The 15,229-nt window shown below is 39.5% G+C and overlaps 1 long non-coding RNA gene across 1 annotated transcript; it reads left to right on the plus strand.

Moving 5' to 3' along the window:
* Positions 1-3,101: 3,101 nt before the first annotated feature.
* LOC116048204 lies at positions 3,102-15,028 on the plus strand. The gene is made up of 3 exons (XR_004104591.1): positions 3,102-3,197; positions 8,810-8,812; positions 15,018-15,028. It is a non-coding gene; the product is annotated as an uncharacterized LOC116048204 (long non-coding RNA).
* Positions 15,029-15,229: the final 201 nt, after the last annotated feature.

Raw genomic sequence — 15,229 nt, forward strand, 5'->3', positions numbered from 1 at the left:
CATGGCGGATGATGGAAGGTATATGGCTTATTATATGAATCAAGCCGGTGGAGAGTTACAGGGCTTTATAGGATCCAGTACGCAGTATGGTCAGGGCCTAGGAGGTGTATTCAGAAATCTTTTTCGAATGGCTGTCCCTCTTTTAAAAAAGGGTTTTAATATAGCCAAACCTCATCTGAAAACAGCTGCCAGTAGTATTATAGGAGATGTAGTGACTAATGTCAGGAATGCCGTTGCATCCAGACAGCAGGGAAAAGGTCTCATGGTGTACAGACGCCGAGCATTAAAAAGAACCCCCTCAGGATGTGGGCGTAACCAACCTGTGAACAGAAAGAATAAAAACACAAGCAAAAAACGAAGGGTCGTCAAAAAGAAGACAGCTGTCCGAAGACGCAGAGCACCGAACCGACGCTCTTTGCTCCTGACAAAAGACATATTTTAGATTGCCATATTGTGGAATTAATATCGCCAGTACACGCCGATTTGTTTTTTCAAGAAAAACTTTTGCTAAATGGTGTCGACATGTCTCTGAAATTTATCCGTTCAAAAGACGACTTTGTATTAATGACCCCGGGAAATGTTCAATTCACAGTGAAAATAATGTCTGCTAGTCTATTTGTCAAGAAAATATCAGTGGGGCCAACTGTTAGACTAGCTCATAGTCGAGCCCTGCAGCATACTAATGCAAAGTATGCTATTGACCGTGTAGCCATAAAAACATTCTCCATACCTACAGGCACACGTGTTTGCAACCAAGGAAATCTATTCATAGGACAGATACCTAAATTCGTAGTCATAGCTTTTGTAGATAATGAAGCATATACAGGATCATATGCCCGTAATCCATTTAATTTTGGAAACTATAATACAGAGTTCATCAGTCTTTATGCAGATGGACAGCCTCACCCAGCCCGCCCTTTTCAGCCCCTTTTTCAAAGAGGCCAGTATGTACGAGAATATTATCAGATGGTGGAATCAACAGGGCGCCATTTAAAAGACCGGTCGCTGGCCATAACACGATCCGATTTTGGAGCTGGATATACACTCTTTTGTTTCAATTTGGAACCTGATGGTGGGGGGTCAGGAAACGTTTCACTGATTAAGAACGGCAACGTTCGATTGGAAGTACGCTTCAGAAACCCACTTCCATGGACGGTGACCCTTATCTGCTATTCTGTTTTTGATTCTGTAATCGAAATATCTAACCGAAGGCAAGTTCTATTGGATCACTACTAAAGATGAATACAATAGAACTCACTAGCGTGCTTAGAAAAAGAATGACTAGAGACACACGAATTTCTTAGGAGTATTGCCTTGTGATCATCTCCCAAAAAACATCATTTGTAAATTACCTGCTATGTTAGTTGTAAACACACAACCCAGTAACATGCCTGGTGAACACTGGCTGGGTATTTACATTACCAAGAACAAGCATGGTTTGTTCTTTGATAGCTTTGGACACCCACCTAGCTTTTTTCCTCAAGAAATCAGCCATTTCCTCTTAAAAAACTGTGTGGAGATGTACCATTCAGCAATCCAAGTGCAAAATAATTATTCTACAACCTGTGGTCAGCACTGCATTTTCTTTTCATGTCATATTCAGAAAAAAATTCCTTACAAAAGTATTGAACATGTATGGCACCAATCTTGTATGCAACGACACAATGGTTAGTCATTTTGTTAGCAGAATACATCCTAATGTGTGTCACGATCAGAAATTTAAATGCGTACAATGTTCATGCGCTACCTATAGGTAAAACGTATTGTGTAATGATGTTTTTCAATAAAGAATGCGGAATATATTAATCTTACAATGTCTTATTTGTTTTTATTTTTTAAAGAGCCATACAGAAAAATGCATTCAGATAAAATTAAAACACATTCATTTAATGCTACAGGTTACATTCAACACTGTCTTTTCACATCCTTGAATAAAGAAAATACCCTCAATAGAAAAAATAATAAAAAATAGGTTAAAAAAGGAAAATATAAAATTAAATGTAAACACATTCATTTAATGCTACAGGTTACATTCAACACTGTCTTTTCACATCCTTGAATAAAGAAAATACCTCTCAATAGAAAAAAAACCCTCAATAGAAAAAATAATAAAAAAAATAGGTTAAAAAGGAAAATATAAAATGAGTGTAATAATAGAAAATATAAAAATAGATTAAAAACTAGCCCAATGAGTCGTAGTAATGGGCGATGTAATACTAAAGGGTCTAGGAGTACTAGTTGGTTGTAAAGCCGAAGGTGTGCTATGCGTAAATGTAGGGGCAATCCTTATTGCTCTAGGAGTGCGAGGGGAGCGTAAATCAGTCCGTGGTGATTGCCCCTGTTTTAAATGCCTCAATAGAACGACGTACCATTGTGTTTGGGATTACGATTTCTTTTGTTTCTTGTAGGCATATGTTTCAACACTTCTGTCTTTAACATATCTTCTTCTTGATCTTTTGAATCATCTTTTGAATCATCCGTTGAATCAACTTGGGGCATTGATAATGTAATCACACTTTTCCCACGTTCGCCCTGTTTCACCATGGCTAGGTATCTCTGCAGAATACTTGAATATTTTTTAGCTTTTTCATATACATCGATGTCAGGCTGTTTCAATATATCACTCATGGCTCGATCCAATTCACTTTGTACAGACTGTCGCAGAGATACATTTGAGGAGTCAGATGTTTGAGGCTGCTGTAATGCAGCTAATTGATTTTGAGGAACCAAAAACATTTTCTGAGTGTGCTCCATTTCAATTCCTGTTGATAAGACTTGCTATGAACGGGATTGCTGCCCCCAGTAGAGGCAGTAGAAACCCTCCTTTTTGATTGATTGTCTTTTTTTTTTTAAATGTTTGATTTTTTTATCAGCTATCAGTCTAATAACTTTCTTTTTCTTCTTTAACAGATTGTACTGAATATTAGACAGTGGTATGTTACCTCTTAACACATTCAAAGCAATTTCACACAGTGCATTAATAAAGTCTGGACTAGCGTTGCTCACAATGACACCTCTGGCTCTGGGCGATGCCTTATGTAGCATGTCTAACATTGTAAAATTTGGTTCCATTCGTTTTGACATTATTACACCTTTTTTTTTCTTGGAATGTATACAACCTGCTGCGGGGATATCAGAGCGGTTCTGAGTCTTAAAATATCGGGGGTTGTGGATTTATAATCTATCAACAGGTAGCCGTATGCTGAACTAGTGGCATCGTTAAAAGCTTCTAAAAAATATTTAGTATTTCCGGGAAACATTTGTCGTGCCAGTAAGCTTATCTGATGCTGATCTCTAGCATTTTTGACAAGAATCATATAGTTTGTGTTCAAACTGATTGTACGACTCTCTTTACCTTGAATAAACAGATTCTGCACTAAGTATACACAGCTAATATTTCTGTGATGGACATACTGCGTGAACATTTTTTGAACTTCCAAATTATCACAGGCTTGATTCATTAAATCATCTATAATGAGCAAATTATTCTTAGCGGTAGGCAGTAATGTTTCGTCGCAGAACGATTCGGGGAGTCCTTCCACAAAATTTATATTCACTGTTTTAAGCATTTTATCATATATGGACTGCCAGCATGAATAGATGTATACAATGTTATCTATTTTTTGTGAAATAACAGAGGCCCTGTTTTCAATAATGTCTTTGACAAAATATGTTTTTCCGCAATTAGATGGGCCGCTAATAACGATGCTGAAAGGGTGTTGTAGTCTACCATCAAATCCTGCAACATGCCTATTGTTATTACTAGTAGCCATAAGGGACAGTTGTATAGGCGGGGAGAACTCGTCGTTTGTTGTAAACAACTTGTACTTTCCGTGTCAGTGTGTCGTTTTTGAGATGAAACTGTTTGTTGTTGCGTTTTATTGTGAATGCATTCGTGGTCAGCTGGTTAGGAGGCTGCTGATTGGTCACAAAGGATTGAACAAGACCAATTAAAGATTCATGTGTAACCACTTTGGCGTTTGCGGCATTAAGGGTTACACCCTTGCATTTAACCTGTGTATGGCCTTGCGACGTCCTATAAGCATAGCATTTAGGACCCCCCGAAACAAACTCTGTTATATAGTCCTCTGTAGGAGCCCCACAGAGTTGCTCGGTGTTAAGCTCATCCGTGAGATCCCCGAGGTAAGGGCCTAGAGGAGGGATCCACTCACCGTCTCTGCTTGTGAAGACAATGCTGTCAGTGTCACAGTATAAAATACGATCCTGCAGCTTATCCAACAAATCATATAGCTCCATGCGTGCATAGGCTGTGGTCAGAGACTATTCAGAAGCAATTTATTCGTGTTTCTGACTGCTTTGTTGACACATATCTTGGCAGGATCAAGATGTATGCCCTTGTGTACATAATAGTCATCTATGTACTTTTTTTTTTCGTCTTCCGTTTTGATATGACCTGGATAACCCGAAGCCTCCTGCTTGCGTTTAAGAAATGTCTTAACATAGCCTTTAAAAAGCTGGTCCGTTTTTTCTGGGAAATACCAAATCTCAACAATGGAAACAATCCTGTACCCTTTCTGTACGGCTTTTTGTAATTCAAACGACACCCACACGCCCGACAGCTGTCGCTCTTGGTCACTATGCACACAATGTGTTGTCTGATTCATCTGAACGGCACACGCTGCACATAAAGGAAACATCAGTTTACCGTTACAGTGATAGGGGAGTACGGGGTGGTACAACCCTCTGGGGGGCACAACCGTACATTTCACAATACCAAAATATGTGTTTATGTCGTCAAAATCCTTGTGTATTATTTGGGGGTGCCCTATTGGATAATCTCTTTTGGCCTGAACAGTTGGGTACAGACTTGTAAAATCATAGTGTCTGATTTTTTGATCATTTTCTACCTTGTGGTACAACTTCATAGCATTTGTTCGGCCTCCAAAGAGGGCTTCTCGGGGATTGAGACGCACAGGCTTTTCATATGTTAACATGAACTCCTTAACGTCTGGGTTATTGGCCACAGCCTTCCGCCAATCACATTCCCACATCACAACAACCGTTAGCCCATACACATTTTTTAGAGCAGTCACCCTGTTATGGAACTCTATGCGCAGTTCACCCTGTGTTTTTTTTTTTTTGGTTGCGCATAGCACTTATCACAGCCGTGAAAGAAGCATCCGTTAAATTCATAACATGTGTTTGTGGCTTCACAATAGCCATCTACAAAGAATGGGCCAAATGACTTTTCACCTCTGTTCAGAGCGTGCTGTATGTCAAGTGCCCCTCTGCGTGCAACATATTCTAGCCACTGTATTGAAATGTCAGAACACGTCTTGTTTTGCCTAATTTAAGCACCCTCGTATGTCAGAGCAACAGCATCTTTGGGTATGAACAATGTCTTAAATACTCCCATACAGGAGGAGGCCAATGTCGCATATGCAAACGGATCTAGGCCAGTGCACTCATGGAAGGCCTCTCTGTATATTTTGCATGCTTTAAGCAAAACCGTCACATCGTTAACACAATAGTTGAGCAGCTCTTTTCGAAAGTCAAAGGGTGTGTCGCTGACCGTAACGTACCACTCCATGAACGTTTTCTTAGACTCGTCAGTCATAGCGTCATAACCATATAGAGCTGGTGGAGGATGTGGCCCAATATAATTCTCATTCTCTCGTGTGTTGAAGGCATGGGGGAAAAACCCCTTGAGCAGATCTGAGAACCCCATGGCTGCAGGTGTTTTAGATAGAGCCATAGGAATAAAACTGAATGAGTCTATCCATCGCTGATCATAAGTAGAATCGTTCATCAGTAGCACCCTAGAACCACGCATAGTAATAGTTGGACAGAGTTTCTGGCTCACCAGATACTCTAAAACTATGTAACTGTCAAAACCTGAGGCATTGTGTGCTATAAAAGTATAGCCTTTGTATTTCTCCTGTCTGTAGTTCTGAATGAATAATGCTACGCAGTTTGATGTTTCGTAGCAGTTTTTCCTGCCATCCATATCCATAATGCATACAAAATTAGCTTCATGGCTTATCACTTATCACTAATTTCTTCGCGTTTGAGGGGCTGGATAAAGCACTCATGCGTTGTGGCACCTAAAGACACTCTACAATGCAGACATTTTGGGATTCTACAGACGTGTGGTTTTTTAGCCGTCCGGTATGTCATGTGACAGTCCTCACAATATTTGATTCGGTCGCAGGGTATGAGGCGGTGTTTCATATCGGGTTTTTTATGGTTTTCGAAGCACTGTTGAGATTTGCATATGCGCCTACAGTCTGGGCATTTAATAGTTTTATCAGGTATACAAGCAGAGTAACATACATTACAAAGCAAACTACACCTGTGCTCCAGGGCATTCTCGTAGGCCTTGTAACAACCATCGCAGACGTATGAAGCACCGAAAAAAGACGTTTTATTTACAATGAGATAATAATGCTCATCATGCAAATACAGCCATGCTGTTTTCACATTTGGTTCGTCGTGCGTTTTGAAAATCTGTGGTTTTTTACAACCGGCACCATGATGGAATATTACAATTTTCATTTTCAAATGTTTCTGAAATCTTTCAACATCAGAGAACGAAACCTTATGTGTATTTTCAAATCCCAATTCCCCATGTAGCTGCTTTGCATAATTTATCTTTTCGCTTGGTGACAAGCTGCTGTTGACATAATGGGCCAGACAGAGAGCAAAGCAGAGATTGTCATTGCCTTCGTTATTCTTGGGATTGTATAAAGCATTGCCTTTTACTGACAATATTTGATCGTAACCAACGCTTCCTAGTTTTCGACGGCGCCCAGGATTCCCACCCAACATATTACGAGCTATTGTCACAATTAATTCTAAAGCGTCATCGGTCAGTGAATTATCGTTACTTTGCATAGCTTGAGAGACTTGCTCCAGAAATGTATCTGTGTTATAGCCATCACTTGAGTTCAACATTGTTTGAATAGGGACGTCTACGGCCGGACCCCTTAACTCAACATTTAAAACACTATCCTGTGTTACATTGTCCAAAGCCCTCTCTATTAAACCTGTTAGGGTGCTATACACCCTGTCAGGCACACTACCAATATCTGTCAAATCAATATTTCGAAGGTCGACATGTTGTAATTTAAGTCTTAAGTTTAAGCTTAAGTCTGCGATCCTTCGTCCGGATCCTTTGTTCCACGGGGGGTTGTCTAGACACAGTACCTAATGACGCAAACTAGATAAAATATATGTCCCAAAATCGTTTTAATTCATGAATGAGTGAATGCATTAAATATCTTACAATATGCTTAAACAGAAGATAGCTTTTTAAATTTACTTACCACATGTATGCATAGTTGCAAAAACGAAGTCTCTTTCTTTCTTTCAAACAAAAAGAATTAAAAAGCAAAAAACAAAAACTCCAGAGGTCTTTGTTGAGGAAGGCTGTGAAAAACGAGGTAAAAAGTTAGCTAGCAGACTAGCTAAAATGCTTGTTAAAAAGTGAGCCACGTACCGTGAAACACGGAAAAAACGAGGTAAAAGGTTAGCTAGCAGACTAGCTAAAATGCTTGTTAAAAAGTGAGCCAGGTCCCGTGAAACACGGTGTTTTAACCCCTACAAGACACACCCAGGATGACGCTTTTACAACCTAACAATAGGCAACCCCCTTTTTTACATGATCTAACAAAACGTTTTTTTTATTTTATCACCTTTTTACTACCGTCATAAGGGACAACCCACCAACAGGCTTTTTTAATTCATAAATGACTGAATGCATTAAATATCTTACAAATGCATTAAATATCTTACAACATGCTTAAACAGAAGATATGCTTTTAAAATTTACTTACCCCTTGTAGATGTTGCTGGAAAAGAATCCTCTTTGCTTTCACAAAAAAAATAATTAAAAAAAAGAACACAGACTGGCTTTGTTAGGGAAAAAACGTGGTAACAAGCTAGCTAGCAGACTAGCTAAAAAACGGATAGAAAAGTGGCTTTCACAAAAAAAAAAAAAGAATTAAAAAAAGAACAACACAGACTGGCTTTGTTAGGGAAAAAACGTGGTAACAAGCTAGCTAGCAGACGGATAGAAAAGTGAACAAAATAGCAGGTAAAAGGTCTGCTATTAAAACGTTGTAATGTGCATTGCTGGAAAAATGCAGTCTCTTTTTCTTTCAAACAGAAAGAATTAAAAAAGCAAAAATTCCAGAGGCCTTTGTTAGGGGAAAAAACGTGGTAACAAGCTAGCTAGCAGACCACGAGCTGTGTGCCCAGTCTCGACCGCAAAGAAATTGGTCAAGGTCTGACCGCGAGATGCGCTCCCAGAATCGGCCGTTAGAGACACACCCACAGTGCGAACGTAAGGACCCGATGACGTCATTACGTCCGCGAGATGCGCTCCCAGAATCGGCCGCTAGAGACACGGTCGCAGTGCGAACGTAAGGACGCGTTAACGTCATTACGTCCGCGAGATGCGCTCCCAGAATCGGCCGCTAGAGACACGGTCGCAGTGCGAACGTAAGGACGCGATAACGTCATTACGTCCGCGAGATGCGCTCCCAGAATCGGCCACTAGAGACACGGTAGCGCCGCGAACGTAAGGACGCGATGACGTCATTACGTCAGCGTGCACGTAAGACGTGCACGGAGGTTCGACCAATCAAAACGCTAGAAAGACATGCGCGTACCACTACACACACGTGCACGCGCATTGCTGTGCAGTATATACTACTTACATGTGTTCTGTGAGCAGTAATCTTAATGTGTAAAGTAACTAGTAACTGTAACAGATGAATGTAGCGGAGTAACTAAAGTAACTAGTAACTAAAGCTGTAACAGATAAATGTAGTGGAGTAAAAAGTAGAAAGTGGAATGAAAAGAAAAGACTCAAGTAAAGTACAAGTACCTCAACATTTAGACTGAAGTACAGTACTGTAGTAAATGTACTTAGTTACATTCTACCCCTGCGTTCGGACTACAAAGACTGTGCAAGATTATGCATTACAGTGTGTACACCCTAATGCATAATGTTACACTACATAAACTACCGGAGCCAGGTGAATTCAGATCCAGATAAAAACTTCTTCAGTAGTAACCGTTACATTTTATATTATTTAGATTATAGAGTTATTTTCCATGGTTCTACTTGGGCCTAATGTTATAACAATCACATAACATTACTGTTACCGGTACCTTGATTCCACTGTAGCCTTCTCTGAATGTACCGGGACAGGCTCAACGGTTAGTGTCACGGTTTCTTTCCACTGCTGTACAAATCGGTTGAATTTGGCTTGCTTCTTAAACGATCCTTCAAAGAGGTATGAAACCATCCTCTCAGTCAATCCATAGTCCACTGCTTCTCCGTCAACTTCATTATCTAACGTACAATACAGAAAAGAAAAACAGCAATGTTAACCACCACTGTGGTAACAGCATAATGTAACGTTACACATTTAAAAAGCACATTATGCAATCACGCTTCTCTATCATCCTCCGTTTGGTCCGGACCTAATATCCATATAAAAACACAAAGTAGGGTGCCCAGATAGCTCAGTTGGTAGAGCGGGCGCCCATATATATATAGAGGTTTACTCCTCGACGCAGCGGCCGTGGGTTTGACTCTGACGTGCGGCCCTTTGCTGCATGTCATTCCCTTTCATGTCTTCAGCTGCCCTGTCTATTAAAGGCCTAAAATGCCCAAAAAAATAATCTTTAAAAAAAAAAAAAAAAAAAAAGTATTTAGGCGTACCTCATTAGAGACGCTGGAAAAGCGTGTCTCTCTCTCTCTCTCTCACACACACACACACACACACACACACACTATATTAATATAACGTAACGTTAGGCCTATCTTACTTTTTTATTAATGATAATAATCGGGTTATTTTGAAAACAGCAGCTAGCTAGCTAACGTTAAATGTTAAGCTTAGCTAGCTACTCGAAAGGGAGGTTAACCATTGGTTAACCGTTGGTCGGTTCTGTCAGTTAACGTTAACGTGACTGGTGTTGTGACTTGACGTTAGTCTTTGTAGGTTAATTAACGTTAACATTACATGGTTTTACGAAAATGTTCTAAGACAGTTTGACGACAAAATAAAGAATAAATCATCATTTCAAACCCTCACTGGCTACCGATAGTCACATTCCACCCAAATGGCTTTGCTTTACCATTAACATATATTTGAGAACAAAAGACTTTTAGGCGGCAAAGACGCTTTTTATTGTTCTCCTCTGACGCAGTCCAGCTAACGTTTTATAGCTAGCGTTAACATAAGTCAGAAGAAAAGACTTTTCGGCGGCAAAAACGTTTTTTTCTCCTCTGACGCAGTAGTTTTATAGCTAACGTTAATGTTAGTTAGCTATCTCGATGGTCAACTGTAGCTAAGTACCGTTAGCTAGCTAAGTACCATGTCGTAACATGTAGAATGGCAATATGGGACATAATACTGCTAATGTTTTAACTAACTAACCTGTAAACGTTAATAATGGCAATCATCAATGTCGAGTGTAGCTAGCTAATGTTGACAGAGTATGAACTTGGCTAGTGCTAACGGTAAAGTTAACTTCCAACTTTGAATATTAACACCACAAACACAGATTAAAAATGCACATAATTTACCTTTGAATTTACTTCGCTCCTCTTCAGTGACCTTTATTCCAAAACGAAGTAAGCCCGTGATTAAATCCTCCGTCGCTAAATGTCCAAGCGCCATCCTCCCGACTTTGATCGACACTGACGGAGACTGACAGTTGGATCACTGTCGATTCACTCATGTATCCTTCCGTGCTGAAGTATTTATGCTTCCACCGAGTCGAGCTCTCGTTAGCATGTAGCTAGATCCTTTCAATAGAACACAATTTAAAGCATTAACAATTATTTGTCTGTTTCATTCTAATATAAATAGGGTAAAGGGTTTGAAAATTAAATTCAATAGGCTACTGTTTGTGAATATAAATATAAATTATTACATAGGCCTACTCCTCATTAACATGATTAAAAATGATTCAAAGGGACACTTCACCAAAAAAACATTCTGATTTATTTTGCCATTGTCTACTACGTGAAGACATATGGCTACTCAAAGATAATTTACACAAGTTCAGATTATTATAGAAAATAGCACACTAACACATTAAAAGTTGCTGGGCAGAATTCAGATTCACTGTCCATCACATCAACAGTGTGTGTAGTAAAGATGTCCAGACGCTCATTAAACGATGCTTTCAAATGACCCGTGAACAACTGAGGAACTTTTAATACATCGTTCCGACATAGTTAATACGTCGCTGCGATGTATAGATTGCGATCATAATAAGACGTCCAGACGCTCAATAAACGACGCTTCATTATGACCCGCGAACAACTGAGGAACTTTTAATACATCGTTCCGACATAGTTAATACGTCGCTGCAATGTATAGATTGCGATCATAATAAGACCTCCAGACGCTCAATAAACGATGCTTCATTATTCTTCTTTATGACCCGCGATCAATTGCAGACGAAGCGATCAATTGCACACGTCGTGCCGACGTATGTGTGCTTACTGGGAATAGAATAGGCCCTCCAGGGCTGACTGCCTGCATATACCAAGGCAGTTGCTATGGAGCGCAGCACAGGAAATGCTAGCCGTCACTAGCAGCTAGCACATACACACACATTTCTTTTGCTTAACACTGAAGAAAGTCACACTATAACACAAACTATCCGATCGAGGCAGCGGTAGAGCAGCAACTTGTGTTCTGCGCTGACAAATGACTGCTTTTGAATGAATGCTTTTGTCAAAACAGCTTCAGTTCCCCATCGTAAAGGGCTGTCTGACAGCAAGGTAAAGCCTTGAAAATATTCTAAATATAGCGGGGATACTTGTGTATGGGCAGTTTCCCTCCGTGGCACCAGCTATCAGTTTATTAGTCCCAGAAAAAAAAATCTGGCTTTTGTATATAAAGTAATGAATAATTACTATGATTTAAAGCTTTAGATGATAAAATAAAAAAGTGCAAATTATATCTTACAGTACTAAAGAACATGCGTATTTGCACTAGTCGTTTGTGCCCACCCAACATTTTTTACTGTGTCCGCCATTTAAAGCTGCCCAGAACCGGGCCTGAATGGGACACCACTCAGTTCTAAATTCCTATATGTAAACTCTGGGCAAAACCATCTACCCTAAAATTAAGGATATTAAAAGTGTATACAAATATTTTTCGTTTGGATGCAGTTATAATATATTGGTGAAACACAACTCAACAATACCATGCAATACAATGATACCATGCCCACACTAAATCAAAGAGGTGAGGGAGGAATACACATTTCCTGACTTTTTCCCCAATTTACCTATGCCTGTCACAGGGATTCAGCTGCTGACCGTTCAAACACACTTTTCCTGACTTTTTCGGTCCCCACCTCGACCTTGCCCATCCCCCACCCACACGAGAGCTGCTGACAGTGAGTGGGCGGAGCATGTGCAGGTGTAGTTAGTAGAAGCAGGAGCACAAGCTGGCAGCAGCACAGACAGAAGGTGCTCCTACAGACACTATTGGACGAGGAACACATGGAAACTAACGTTAGGTAAGTAAAGTTACCCTAAACTGTTTTAGTAATTATTAATTAAGCGTGTTTTCAGCCTTAGGTTTGCAGCTAATTTTTATATTAGCATGGTTTGCCAATGCTAACTATGGCTAAGTTGTCACCAGCTAGCTAGCTAGTGTTACAATATTGTTAGCAAACTCTAACGTTAGCTACACTTTTGAGCTGGTATTTCAGCATTTTTTTTCGGTTATGGACTGCCTTTTTTGCCGCTGACTGTTACTGGGCTGGTCTCCACTTATGTATAGTTATACTATTACTAACATTATAAAGTTAGATAATATTCATGTGTGTGGGAGCAAGGGGCTAAGGAGAGAAAATGGGGATGTTTAATGAGCATTTCTCACCTGCTACAGTGATCAGTAATGTTAATGTTAGCTACCGTAACTATCAATGTTCAGTATCTTTCTAGAATAAGTTCTTAATACAGGGCTAAACGAGTTATACACCTAAAGTTTAACAAACAGCTGAGTTGCTGTTAAAAAATGGGCTAATTATTTTCTAATCTTAAAGAAAATCATGAATTAGTTTTACTCTTCTCATTCATATCAGTGGTTTTGCTAGCACAATTTACTTTAATTCTGTTGAATAATGGTGTCGGAGCAGCCATACAGCGCAGTGAGACAAACCAACATTCTTTTTTTTCTTTTTTTTTTACACACCAACGTGTTCTCATTTTTAACTCGTCGTTACACTTTGTCATTGTCAACGCACAGGACACCGAGGGCCCAGACTAGGTTTGGTATTTGATCCTATGGGAATAAGACCAGGCTGGACAGACGCACAGAGTGTAGCTTTTCCTCACAGCGTAAAACGTGTCTGAATGTAACAGTCAAATGTGAGGTGGTGGAAACTGACTTATTAGACTTCTACAGGCTGCTTTGTGTAAAGTTTCAGCTGTTATTTTAAATCTGAGACATTGCTTCTATAAATATCTCTGCTTTCATTCTGCCACACCTGCAGTGCTGTCTGTTGTTCTGCACATGGTCACATTTAACCTGGTTAATTAAGTGCAGGTAAACAGACTGATAAGAGCCCATAAACTTCATTCAAGCCATTTTATCATCTCTATAACCATCTTTTAAGTAAGGGAGATTTTTTTTCTCTGTATAGGTTTAAGCATGGACTTAATTTCCTTATCTCCACAAGCTGCAAACATAACCTTATTTGTTACTCAATGAAACTTAACTGTAGAGCAGCTACTGGGCATCCTTCAAATTACAGATATTTTAAAAAATGATGAAAAGAACGATGGGATACATACAGATGTTACATCAACTGCTTGTGTTTAACCACTTGCAGATAGAGAGCAGGATACACCAGGCTGAAGGAATGATAATACATCTTTATCCGGGAACATGGAATCCGTAAAACACCAAAGCCAAGTAATAATAAGGTGGAATTTTTCACTTTTGTAGTAACAATATGCTCATGCTACAATAAAGTGTTCTAAATACTTAACTTGCAAAATGACAATTTGTATATCATGTTACTTATTAAGTGTTGCGTAGAATTAGTGAAGAAAACCTTTTTCTTGCATGTCTGAACTATAAATGGCAGTATAATCCAAACATGGCGTCAGGGTTATGTGCTCGCAAGCAAATTATATTATTTCCCACGCTCAGATATTAGTCTTCACGCAGCAATTAAAAAAATCAAGTTGAACAGGTGACTGCGAGCAAGAAACAAGACAAAGGGAGAGGTGAAGAATGGCTTCAGCATGTATAAAACAAAGCAGCAAGGATACGGAGCAGCCGACACACGCGTGAGTGTCTGCTTTGGGAGCACTGGAGGGAAATACACGCTCTCACTAGTTACTATGTTTTCAAAGTTGATTTCTGCTGTGCTAATGAAACTGAGTTTTTACAAATTTTGGGCAGAAACTAAGGGAAGCACTGGCCCTCTTGTGATTAGTCACTTTCAAGGCCCTCTCACCCACATGGAGCTCCTTAGTCTACCCAGTGATTGACAGCTATCGTTACAGGAAGCACAGAGTTGGTGTACAGGCAGAATAACTGTTTTTCTGTCTTTATTAATGATAATTGACCTTTTGGAGCGTATTTTCCCTCCAGTGCTCCTAAAGCAGACATACTTACGTGTGTGGTGACTGCTCTGTGTGCTTGCTGCCTTGTTTTATACACACAGGAGCCACTCTTTGCCTCTCCCCGTTTTTTTCATACTAATAGCTGCCTTTCCAACTCTCGATTGGTAAATTAGTGCGTGAAGACTAATATTTGCACCTGTGAAATATAATTTATTAAAGATAAATGTATAACCAAAATAGTTACGTTATGTATCAACATGCAAGAACAAGTGCAAAGTCTTTCAGTAAATTCTTCTTGCACTTTCACACTGAATGGCAAGTGCTTCTGGTGAAGCCTTAATACAGGCAACACACTCCCTGGTACTTCACCAGATTTTGTGCATTCTAAAGTTTTGCTTCTTGTAAAGTTAAATTAGTGGCAGAATGAGGCTTGTAGGATGTAACTAGATTAATAAAAAAATAAATAAATGCAAAGGCCGTTTGAAGGTTTTGTGAAAATATGAGCTGCATTTTGGAAGAAAACATCTGGTATTTAAATCATCAAACTCAGTAAAAAGCAGCTTTGTAAAGCAGGTCTGGTGTTTGTCATTAGAGATCGATTGACAAACCAGTATTTCATTTTAAAATGATTTTATTTGCTATGTATTC

The sequence above is a fragment of the Sander lucioperca genome, chromosome 2 (genome assembly GCF_008315115.2).
Source record: "Sander lucioperca isolate FBNREF2018 chromosome 2, SLUC_FBN_1.2, whole genome shotgun sequence".
Classification (NCBI taxonomy): domain Eukaryota; kingdom Metazoa; phylum Chordata; class Actinopteri; order Perciformes; family Percidae; genus Sander; species Sander lucioperca.